Genomic DNA, 10,465 nt, shown 5'->3' on the forward strand with positions numbered 1-10,465 from the left:
GCAAAGCTTTAAGGTGCTGTGAGGAGGTGATGTTGAAACAGTCTCACTTTTACACAATTTCCTCTCTACAATTCATCATTTAAAATGAAAGTATCAGCACTAAACACTAACAGCCCAAAAACACCAGATGCAGCTCCCCTCTGTTGTATATCAGCTCACCCGGGCTGTGTGTCCAGTCCAGCACCATGCAGGACACCAGTCACACAGAGTGCGACCGAGGAGTTCCTGTGCTTCCCAATCCATAAATAATCTTCTCCTGGTTCCCCTCACCTCAAACCTGTCCAATGTGCCCATTTGTTGTTATAGTTGAGACAAACACCATCTGGTGATGACACTGTGGATTTTATTTTGAGAGTCACAGGCTGTTTTTGGGTAGTTTCAACCTACTGTCCCACTCGATCTTCCCTATGCTAAATTGATGCGTCACAGCTCTGACATCCAGCAAAATCAAGTGATCAGACCTGAAACCTCACAACAACCCTGGTAATCAGACCTAAGACCTCATTAAAACCCTGGTGATCAGACCAGAGCCCTCACAGAAACCATGGGGATCTGACCCTGGAACCTTTGAGAAACTATCCTGATCAGACCAGAGCCCTTAGAGAGACCCTGGTGATAAGACCTGAGACATCATCGAAACTGTCCTGATCAGACCTGAGCCCTCACAGGAACTCTGATGATCAGACAGGAGCTGTTACAGAAACCTTGGTGATCAGATCAGAGCCCTCACAGAAACACTGGATAACTAACCTCACAGAAACTGTCCTGATCAAACATGAAACCTCAAGGAAACCCTGATGATTAGACATGAGACCTAATGAAAACCCTCGTGATCAGACCAAAGCCCTCACAGAAACCTTGGTGATCACACATTGAACCTCACAGAAACCGTCTTGGTCAGACGTGAGCCCTCACAGAAACTGTTCTGATCAGATCAGAGCCCTCACAAAGACCCTGGTGATCAGACCAAAGACCTCATAAAAAAAAACCTTATCAGACCTGAGACCTCATAAAAAACCCCTAATCAGACCTGACACCCAACAGATCCCTGGTGATCAGACCTGAGACCTCACAGAAACCCTGGTGATCACACCTGAGACCCCATAAGAACCCTGGTAATCAGATCTGAGACCTCACAGAAACCCTGGCGATCAGACCTGAAACCTCACAGAAGCATGGTGCACACCTTAAACCTCACAGAAACCTTGCTGATTAGACCCAAGACTTCAGGGAAACAGTCCTGATCAGACCTAAAACCTCAGAGAGACCCTGGTGAGAAGACCTGAGAACTCGTGAAAACCCTGGTAATCAGACCTTAGACCACACAGAAACACTGCTGAATAGACCTGAGACCTCACAGAAACCTTGTTGATCAGACTTTAAACCTTGCAGAAACCCTGCTGATTATATCTGAGACCTAAAAAAAAAAAAAAAACATGATCAGATCTGAGACCCAACAGATCCCTGGTGATCAGACCTGAGACCTCACAGATCCCTGGCAATCAGACCTAAAACCTCACAACAACCCTGGTAATCAGACCTGAGACCTCACAGAAACCCTGGTGATCAGACCTGAGACCTCACAGAAACCTTGGTAATCAGACCTTAAACCTCACAGAAACCCTCCTGATTAGACCTGAGACCTCAAGGAAACCCTGGAGATCAGACCTGAGACATCATGAAACCCTGGGGATGAGACCCAAGACCTCACTGAGACCTTGGTGATCAGACAAGAGACCTCACAGAAACTGTCCTGATCACACCTGAAATTTTTTTTAAAAATCTGCTGATCAGACCTTAGACCTCACAGAAACCCTCCTGATTAGACCTGAGACCTCAAGGAAACCCTGGTGATCAGACCTGAGACATCATGAAACCCTGGTGATCAGACCCAAGACCTTACTGAGACCTTGGTGATCAGACAAGAGACCTCACAGAAACTGTCCTGATCACACCTGAAATTTTTTTTAAAAAATCTGCTGATCAGACCTTAGACCTCAGAGAGACCCTGGTGATCAGACCTGAGAACTCATGAAAACTCTGGTGATCAGACATGAGACCTCTTAGAAACTGTCCTGTATAGACCCAAGAACTCACAGAGACCCTGGTGATGAGACCTGAAACCTCACAGAAACCCTGGTGATCAGTCCTGAGACCTCACAGAAACCTTGGTAATCATACGTTAAACCTCACAGAAACCCTCCTGATTGGACCTGAGACCTCAAGGAAACCCTGGAGATCAGACCTGAGACATCACAGTAACCCTGGTGATCAGACCTGAGACCTCATCAAAACCCCCTAATCAGACCTGAGAGCCAACAGATCCCCGGTGATCAGACCTGAGACCTCATAAAAACCCTGGTGATCACACCAGAGACCTCATATGAACCCCCCAATCAGACCTGAGACCAAACAGATCCCTAGTGATCAGACCTGAGACCTCACAGAAACCTTGGTGATCAGACCCAAGACTTCACAGAAACCGTTCTGATCAGACCTGAGCCCTTAGAGAAACCCTGGTGATCAGACCTGAGGCCTCTTAGTAACTGTCCTGTTTAGACCCAAGACCTCGTAGAAACCCTGGTAATGAGACCTGAGACCTAATGAAAACCCTGGTGATCAGACCTGAGACCACACAGAATCACTGCTGATCAGACCTGAGACCTGATAAAAAACCCCTAATCAGCCCTGAGACCCAACAGATCCCAGGTGATCAGACCTGAGACCTCACAACAACCCTGGTGATCAGACAAGAGCCCTCACAATAACACTGGTGATCAGACCTGAGACTTCTCAGTAACCCTGGAGATCTTACCTTAGACCTCCTAGAAACCTTGGTGATCACACCCAAGACCTCACAGAAACACTGCTGATTAGACCTGCAACCTCACAGAAACCCAGGTGATCAGACATGAGACCTCATAGAAATCCTCCTGATTAGACCTGCAACCTCACAGAAATCCCAGAGATCTGCCCTGAGACCTCAAAGAAACTGTCCTGATCAAACATGAGACCTCAAGGAAACTTTGGGGATCAGACCTGAGACATTATGAAACCCCCCTGATCAGAACTAAGACCTCACAACAACCCTGGTGATCAGACTTGAAACCTCACAGAAACCCTGGTGATCAGACCTGAGACCTAACAGAAATCCTCCTGATTAGACCTGAGACCTCACAGAAACCCCAGAGATCTGCCCTGAGACCTCAAAGAAACTGTCCTGAACAGACCTGAGACTTCTCAAGGAAACCCTGGGGATCAGACCTGAGACATTATGAAACCATGGAGATCTGACCCTGGAACCTTTAAGAAACTGTCCAGATCAGACCAGAGCCCATAGAGAGACCCTGGTGATAAGACCTGAGACATCACCGTAACTGTCCAGATCAGACCTGAGCCCTCACAGAAACTCTGATGATCAGACAAGAGCTGTTACAGAAGTCTGGTGATCAGATCAGAGCCCTCACAGAAACACTGGATATCTGACCTGAGACCTCACAGAAACTGTCCTGATCAAACATGAAACCTCAAGGAAACCCTGGTGATCAGACATGAGACCTAATGAAAACCCTCGTGATCAGACCAAAGCCCTCAAAGAAACCTTGGTGATCACACCTTAAACCTCACAGAAACCGTCCTGATCAGATCAGAGCCCTCACAGAGACCCTGGTGATCAGACCTAAGACCTATAGAAACTGTCCTGTTCAGACCTGAGACCTCACAGAGACCCTGGTGATGAGACCTGAGAACTCACAGAAACCCTGGTGATCACACCTGAGACCTCATAAAAAAAACCCTAATCAGACCTGACACCCAACAGATCCCTGGTGATCAGACCTGAGACCTCACAGAAACCCTGGTGATCAGACCTGAGACCTCTTAGAAACTGTCCTGATCAGACCTAAGACCTCACAGAGACCCTGGTGATTAGACCTGAGAACTCATGAAAGCCCTGGTGATCAGACCTGAGCTGGGGTTGGCATTCTCTTTGAGCTGAGGAGAAGAAGGTGAGGACAATGTGCTGGTACTGCGTTGTGAGATAAGAAGAGGCTTTATGGACCAGTCCTTTCATCCATTGTAATGGGCAAAGTATCTCCAATAAGATGGACAAACTATCAGTTCTAACCAAGAACCAGAGGGAGTCCCAGAGGGCAGAGTAGCATCATACTATTCACAGACATGGCCAACAGAGCGTACACGGGACATAGATGCCACACTGGAAGGATTTCCTCTTTTTTGAGCAGACAGGATACAGGAGAGTGAGACTGAATAAACTGGTGAAGAAGGCCGGCCCAGTCCTGGACCCTGAGAAGGAATTTGCAGACTCGACAAGGTGTCCTCTCTGATGGACACATTTTTCTATTGAAACTCATTTTATTATTCTGTTTATATATAACTGAATGTTTTGCACTATAAACTTTCTTGTGCTGCAGCCGTGACTCTGAATTTCCTTTTGGGAAAGTACATTAAGTAGTGGAAAGTGGAAACATGTGATTGGTGGCCCTCACCAGTCTGCTCCTGTCATTGGTTACTGTGGGTATTTCCTTGGGGACGGACGAGAGCAGTTGAGTAATCATACTGATGCTACACACATGGAATATTTGGACTGATAACTGGCTACAGGACTCCTAAATCAGGTCATGCTGGAAAGGTTGGACTCTGGGCCAAGTCTGGATCTGTGTGAGTCCTTATAGATTTCATCTGGAGACACTGTGTGAAAACTATACAGAGATGTAACAGCTGTATAGGGGTTGGATGATCATCAGAGGAAGCAGATCATATTCTTTAAAGCTCAGTGTTTGTGTGATACATTCTTCATGCCAAAGAGCCTGGACCCACCCCTGACCAGTGGATCCTAGTTCCTGTTCATAGGATGTGAAAGTCCACTTTGATGTGCGTGCAGAGGGTGGAGCAACACTGACACCTAGGGGATAAGAATTCTTACTGCCCCAGCCTGAGAGGGCTCTGGATGCAGTGTTTCTGTGCAGACTAACTCTGGCTTTGATTTGTTTAAGACAGTGGCAGCTGCTGGTCAGTCAAGGAGGGGAAGCTCATTTCTTTCAGGCCTGCATCATAAATTTGTATATTCATTTAAACATGAATTCTACCCTCCGTTCCTTTTCAAGAAAATGATCAGTGACCCTGTCATACCAACCAAGTGTTTTTTTCAGAGCTAGACTGCTTAAACGGCCTTGGCCCATTGTGTTGTGGGTGTTCCACTTGAGCCGCTTTAAACAGGAGAAGCTTCTCTCTACACCTGCTGGCTGTAAGTGTGAGTGACAGGGGCAGAAGCTCCGCAGAATCTTTGAACACAACACTCATCGTTTTTAAGAAAGGTAAACTCGCTGGGGATGGATAAAGCCACCGGATCAGTCCAGAACAACTGAATGTAGAACTCAGAAGATGCTCCGGTGGAGGGTTATACTCTACTCCAAGATCCCTGACTGGCTCATTTCACTGTCAATCAAAAAGGGATTCGACCTCTGACAGATCATCCAATCATCATGCAGAAGCCCAGCGTCCAGGCCAGCCCACTGCCTCATAGACCCCCAGAGACGCTCAGTGTCCTATTGGCGGGACAAAGCCCAGCATTGAGCCAATGACCGTCCAGTTTCCACAGTGGAACAACCCACTCTATGCTTCCCCACTGAAGTCAGAAGACGCTCAGCGTCCTACTGTGTTGAAGCGCTGAGACGCTGCGGGGATGAATGAGAAGGAGGTGGAGCCAGTTACCTGTGATAGGAGCTGATTCTGAACTAAAGATGAAGGAATTCTAGCTCAGATTTTGTCAATGAAAAGCAGAGCATTTCACCACTTTTTTGGGGGACATTCTGAGGGAAGCTGAGCTTCCCTTGTAGTTTAAGAGCAGAATACCCTAAAGTTTTATTTTCATGGAGACAGAGTCTTAAAATCATTTTAACAGTTTCCAGATCCACTAATACTTCCACGATTTGAACATGTGTTGTAATGTATTGTATGAAATGACTTATCATTCAGGACATACAGTCAGCTGTATGTGCTCAGTCCTGCAGACTGACTGGCTGATGTGTCAGGCTCTTTAGGCACAGTGAGCCCTGTTAAAGTGAATCATTGATGCTGTCGTGAACCCAGCATGACTGAGAGATGGTTCAGCTGCTCAGCTCTCACCATTACCCTGATCACGTGACCCTGAGGCAGCTCTCTGTTTGTCACTTTGATCAGATGATGACCCAAAGAGCAATATCACCACTAAGATACAGTGCTTCTAATTGTAGGACCAATAGGATCTGAAATTCTTTGGTTCCAGCAGCCATTGTTCTGCTGAGTAGCCCAACCCTTTGTAATGTTGGTGATGTATACAGTCTTTCACTGACTATTTATTGTATTCATTTGTGTGTGTGTGTGTGTGTGTGTGTGTGTGTGTGTGTGTGTGTGTGTGTGTGTGTGTGTGTGTGTGTGTGTGTGTCCCTGTGATACTGCTGGCTGCAGAACAAACTGACCCTTAGCGTTAAAAAAGTTTTCCTTGACTTTGAACAATAAAGTGCATGTTCGTGCTAGTCAGTGTTCAAGGTGTCTGATCTTATTTTTACTGGTGGTGGTGTCTGCGAAGTTAACTACTTACAACACAAACATGAGGACAGCCGAGCACCTTATCCCAGATTCTGTAAAATCCAAACATCCTCTGATCAGAGATGCTTGACTGTTTTCTGATGTTTAGACACTTTTGTTTTAGTTTCTTCTGTATTTTTCAACAGGACCTGACTTGTTTCACTGGGTGTTAACATTAGGAAACCTGCGTCCTGAAGCCTGTTCCCCACAGGCTTCAATATATCAGTGCTTTCTCTTCATTCGCACACCATGCTAGACTATTGGATGTGTCTGTGTTCAGGATGACCAAATCACATTCAAACTCATGGTGAATAGAAATAGAAATAGAAATAGAAAACACTTTATTTATCCCTGAGGGGAAATTCAGGAGTCAGTCCAAATGTCATAATTTAAAGAGCCCCTGGATAAGCCTTAATAAAGCTGTTTGGCGCTTCAAGCAGGTTTTTCCTGACATGTTCTTGGTCCATCTCTCAGAAAACACCACAGTCCCATGGTCTGCAGAGAGCCTCCAAAGCATCAGCAGCTTTGGAGGCTGCTGATGCTCCAGGACATGGTCAGATGAAGTGACCTCAATACAAACCAATGTAACCACTTTTCAAAACCAGGTCACAACTCTGTGAGACAAATGTGAGGATATGCAGGGAAGAATAAGATGAGGAAACTTCAAGATTGCTGGAGTTGATAAACTCCCAGGCTGCAGCGAGCAGGAGTCCATGTCTAAAATGCTTAAAGAAGCGCTACAGCTGGACCAAGAGGTGAAGATTGACCGCTCACATCATACACTGGTCTAACTGAGTTAAAAATGCACAGTGTTTTGGATATTTACTTTTAAGAACATTTAACTATTTTATATCATTATGTTATTGGGTATTTGTGAATTTGATCTCATTTGCTTATTTTTATCTATGGTTGTTTTGGTTTTCCTGTGGAGGTTGCAATTTTGTCCCTCATGGCTTCTGTACCCCCTAGTAGCTCCCCCTCTCCCTCACCTCACAGCGTCGCTTTGCATTGCTGAGGGTGAGCTATGTGTGAAAACCATAGCCTGTATATAGAGTGGACAGCGTGGCTCCTCCATTTATTATTGTACGATTTTGCAGCCAAAATTCCCCCGTCTCAGGCGCAGCCATTGTAGCAGTTGTGCAGCCGGAGTCTGAGCAGCAGAGACTGTGAGGGATTCTGGGAGAATCTGAGTGGAGCTGGGTGACAAAAATAATAATGATTTTTTTTCTTTCGAGTTTTATCACTCCTTGGCTCTACCTCCCCACATATTTTACAATCCCTGAAAAAATACACGAGAACCGCAGCAATCGAACATGAGAAACATTTCTAGGAGGTGTATTATTTTTTTTAAAGTTTGACCACAGCCCATCTGGAATGACCGGAGAGCCAGACTTTTTTATGCCTATACTGCAGCAAGCCACCAGGGAAAGCAGTTTTCGTGGCAACCTCACTTCCAGCTGACCAAGAAGACATCCATTGTTTTTACAGTCTATGGTGAAAACAAAGTGTTATTAATTTGTTCTGAAAGTTATAAAAAGAGCGTATAAAGTGTGACCTTTGGTTCGTAGTAGTAAATGATGTAAACATGATGTTATCCAGGTAGTCCATGCTGTTTTTGTGTGGTTTCTGTTATAAGTTATGAACATGTTTACATGTAGCTTGTTGGCACAATTTGTGTTTCTGCATCCTGCCAAACATGAAAAGTAAATATAAAGGTTGTCTGCTTTATTCTTCTTTAATATCTGTTGTTAAGGAAGCTGAGGCACAGCAAGAGAGACAGAGGGCAAATGTCTCTTTGTGTCTACTGCAGGTATGTTTTTCTGTGATTAATTATATTATCTGTTGCATCTGTTTGGTTTTCCTCCATGCGTGTTATTTTACTCTGTCTTCCAGGTGTCGCCTTTTCACTAACATATTGTGTATTAGGCAGTATTTGCCAGTAATTTGTTATAACTTATATATATATATATATATATATATATATATATATATATATATATATATATATATATATATATATATATATATATAAGTTAGTGCTGCTTTGCATTGCTGAGGGAAGCTGAGCAAGAGAGACAGAGGCAAACATCTGTTTTTTTGTGTCTTCTGCAAACTAATTAAACTGAAAACCATCCTGTCACCCCTCTGCTCAAGAAAGGGAAAGTTAAACCCTGTAATCCCACAGATTAGATATTTTGATGTATACAATGCTAAAAAAAATTAATGCAGTGATAGGTAGCATATGAATGTGGTTTACACAGTGTAAAAGTAAAACTGACTTATTCCTGCTTTTACTTTGTTTTCAGGTCACTGCCTCTAACATGACTTGGCTTTGTAAATTGTTTTCAAGTTATCTCAATACGAGAGCAACATTTTCATTGTGTAGCACTGTCACTTAACTTTGTGAGCCCTCTGACATGTTGATTTATGCAAACATTTCAGCCCATTGTGGAGATCTGCCCACCAGTGAAACAGCTCATGGACCTCTGGCCAGCTCTTTGCATACAGTCTTAAATAAAATGGATGGCTCCAAGCATATATGAAGCTTAGTGAAAGCTCAGTCAGGAAGACTGGGTGCTCACACTCTTCTGTTCCTTCACTCACTCTTTCCAGCTTCTCAGCAGACCAGGGTGTGTGTCAACTTTTCTCTCTATCCAATCAAAGTGACTCTGCTTCAATCTTAAACCAAGAGCTCTCTCTCTCTCTCTCTCTCTCTCTCTCTCTCTCTCTCTCTCTCTCTCTCTCTCTCTCTCCCGTCAGTGGCCATCTGCAGCCCGCCCTCAAGCCCCGGCCAAGAAGAGAGGTCTCGTCACCGCAACAGAGCGTTCCCCCGTAATCCCAGTCTCATCGATTCCAGGGCCATCTATGTCAGACGACTTTCTCCCATCTGCGATCTAGTCCCTGACCAACTCCATGAAACTACCGACGTTTGCCTCAGTCATGGGAAAATGCTGCTCCTTCACCACCATCCCTTCCTGCCACTCAGGCTGTCTTGCTGCAGCCCGCTCTCTCATCCAATTCCTCTCCAGGTAAGTATTCTTCCATTCTTTTGGGGGATATTCATAATTCATAACGCCACCCCTAGATTGATTATTTTGCTCAATGCTTGATGTGGTCTAACTGCCAATCTTTTGCATTTAATCATTAAATTGTTGATAACTCTGTCTGGTGTATAACTCTCTCCTGATTGAAATACACTTGGAGCCATCCATCCATTTCCCTTTACAGAAAAGGTATGTTAATAAAGTGTTGTATTATTTAAAGCAATTTATCCAACTATTTTTTTAATGAACTAACTGATGTTACTGCACTGTCTTTTCCTTTCCTTGGACAGGATTTTATAATCTGTGTACAGCAACAAGACCAGCCTCCAGCTTTTATCTGCTGCAGATCAATGAACGCACTCATGTTAACTCGTTCACGCACAACACCTCCATGAGTTTAAAAAAAGCGCGTCTTTTAAATTCAGCCCTGGCCCCGTTCAGGTTTATAATGCTGAGTGTAAATACATTGAAGTGAAGGATTCATGGTATTAACTGCATTGCTTATGTGAGGTCATATACTAATAGGTTTATAGACGAAGGTAAGACTGGCATCCACAGTGTGAGGAATTCAGCCTTCCTGTAGATGAGATAAGTGTTATCAGAATGTTTGTGTGCGGATCATTTGCTTTCAGTTTGTTCCCAGTGACATGAGTTGTTTCAGCAGAAAAAAAAAGTTATTTTGACGTCAAACTGAATGTGTGGGTGGGGAGACGTTAACGTGCCTGGGTTACAGAAGCAGATGTGAGAAAGCTCAACTTTTGTTTTGAAAGATCTATGTACCTAAGTCCAGAAAAAGTTAAGATGCCATGGCAACAGATTTGGTGCTTATTAAG

The sequence above is a fragment of the Halichoeres trimaculatus genome, unplaced genomic scaffold (assembly GCF_033239565.1).
Source record: "Halichoeres trimaculatus isolate MK-OKI-2021-1 unplaced genomic scaffold, fHalTri1.1 fHalTri1_scaffold_2, whole genome shotgun sequence".
Classification (NCBI taxonomy): Eukaryota; Metazoa; Chordata; class Actinopteri; order Labriformes; family Labridae; genus Halichoeres; species Halichoeres trimaculatus.